This window comes from Drosophila santomea, chromosome 2R (genome assembly GCF_016746245.2).
Source record: "Drosophila santomea strain STO CAGO 1482 chromosome 2R, Prin_Dsan_1.1, whole genome shotgun sequence".
NCBI classification, from domain to species: Eukaryota; Metazoa; Arthropoda; class Insecta; order Diptera; family Drosophilidae; genus Drosophila; species Drosophila santomea.
In genome coordinates this window covers 702,866-705,000 of record NC_053017.2, presented here as the reverse complement: position 1 = coordinate 705,000, position 2,135 = coordinate 702,866, and the positions used below count along the sequence as shown (strand labels likewise).

At 31.1% G+C, this 2,135-nt stretch overlaps 1 protein-coding gene across 4 annotated transcripts in view; it reads right to left on the bottom strand.

Annotated features, from left to right (window-relative positions):
* Nucleotides 1-1,424, bottom strand: part of LOC120447167 (serine/threonine-protein kinase GE16371) — a 16,350-nt gene extending 14,926 nt beyond the window's left edge. Inside the window, exons 1-2 of one of the 4 annotated variants that reach the window (XM_039628622.2) lie at nucleotides 1,303-1,321; nucleotides 1,048-1,230 (exon numbers count right to left, since the gene is read on the bottom strand). The gene's annotated coding sequence lies outside the window, so the exon portion shown is untranslated. Of the gene's footprint in view, nucleotides 1-1,047 lie in introns of all 4 variants that reach the window. The other 3 variants (XR_005615918.2, XM_039628624.2, XM_039628623.2) reach the window with 3 other exon arrangements.
* Between the last annotated feature and the right edge of the window lie 711 nt (nucleotides 1,425-2,135).

The window sequence follows — 2,135 nt, the reverse complement described above, 5'->3', positions numbered from 1 at the left end:
TTTTTCAAAACTGTGTTAAATTCTCAATGTGCCATTATTCTTTATATTTTTTTTTTACTTTAGGAGAATAAAAAGTATACACTTTGGCTATTTTTCTTTGACAAAATTATTGGTATACCTAAACAAAAGTACAGAAAATAAGCCTATTCATGCGTTTTAATATTTAAATGTACAATTTTAGGCTTAGCTGCGAGTGATCTTGGTGGAATTGTTAAAGCATTCTACAAAGAGAACTGACGCATCAACAGGTATCGAACTGAAATTTTATATATACACATAAAATAACAGAAACAAGCTTGCAGTAGAAATGCATATGGAAAAATGTGCTTTTGATACACAAACAACAAAACTGGGTTAATTTAAAAAAATGACCATATGATCAATTTGAAACCTACATATATATTGCCAAAGAAAAGTGGTGTAAGCTTTTTGATTAAAATCAATGAAGGCTTTTTTTCATTCGAATATTCTTAAATGATATAATGATCCCGTTTTTACATATATTCTACTCTAGATTTATTCAGAGACCTTTAAAATTGGGAGATAAGTTTGCTTAGAAAGAGACCGCCGGACCTGGCCTACTGATACATTAATATGTACTTTACATGGACGCAGATATCTTTTGACTAAAATCAATACACCCTCTGCAAGGATATAAATATATAAAGCTTAAAGGTACAAGTATAAACATGAACATAATATCGTGCAATGAAAATATTTGTTCTTTTTTGTTTTTGTTGTTTTTTTTTTAGGCTGCTAACTTTTATTCATGTGCGCTAGTTCAAATAAGCTCCGAGCAACCGCAACTGCCTGCATTTACATGCTTTAAGGGAACACCAACGTATAAGTACGTATAGTTATAAAATTTCCATTAAACAACCCACTGCAAATTTCGGCAACTTCAATACAATTTAATAACATAGTAAAGAATTTTTCATATTTGAACCCGCTTTTATAAACGCAAATTTTTGCCACGCTGTTGAAAATAAAGTGTCGTAATGCGTACTTTAAGGGTATTTAGAGTAAAACAATATCTTCAATGCTCACCTATTGTCAAAACAATGTATTTTTGTGTAGTACCGTTAAGCCAGCACGGCAGCTTTATGCACTAGGTTTGCTAGGTATTCAGACGAGGATATGCAGCCGGTATCGAACTTATGGATTTTGGTTCAAGAACATAATGCTATATGTATCAACATGATGTAGTTTTACAACCGCCACCGACATCCCCTTCAATAGCACAAAATACATTTGATTTACCTTTAAATAATACTAGCTTGAACACTTTAATACTCGATATACTTTTTTAACTATACTTGCTTATTGAACCATTTCGCTATAAAAAAAATTGTAACTAATTATGGTTTGTTAAAATTTTAATTCGGAAACGAAATCGAAGTAAATTTAATTTAATTAAACCTTTAGTACAAAAGCAAACTGTTTCAGAAGTAAGACCGTGCTTCGATAATACTACAAATATACCGCAGGGTCCAATGTTAGCGAACACATTCCGAACACATATAAAATTCCGCGTCAACATAACTTTGGTGAGTTAGCGTCGATTAAGGAACATTGGAGAAATGAATATGGGGATTCTATTCATTAGTTATTGGATGCCTAATTTAATTTTGAAAATGTTTTAAAAAATTGTAAAAAGTCTAATATATATTTTTGAAAATGCATGTAAATAATAAGCTCTTTCCCGTTTTGGGTATACACTGCGCGTTATCAGGTTAGCGCGCCTTGAGCAAATATCTTTGATGTGAGATATTCAGAAAACTGCTAGAGTTTTGGAAATTTGTTTCACTTAAAAGTTGAATAACTCTATAAATGAAAATTTTATATGGAAAAGAAAATACAAGACCCCTAAATGCAAGATGCAGCCGACGCACAGTGGCGCATTAGATACTTTTGCGTTACAAAACACATAACTCTTGAACCAGTTGAGATATTTTAATAATTTTTAAATAAAAGGTAATTTTAATACCTTTCGATTAAGTGGTCATACAACATGGTGTGATAAATAGTAGATTTTATACTCGAAAATTAATGTTTTTGGAAGCAGTTTTCTCAATTTGTATCCAATTTCGACAAATACTTTTCATTTGATTTCTCTGAAAATGCTAATATGGTAC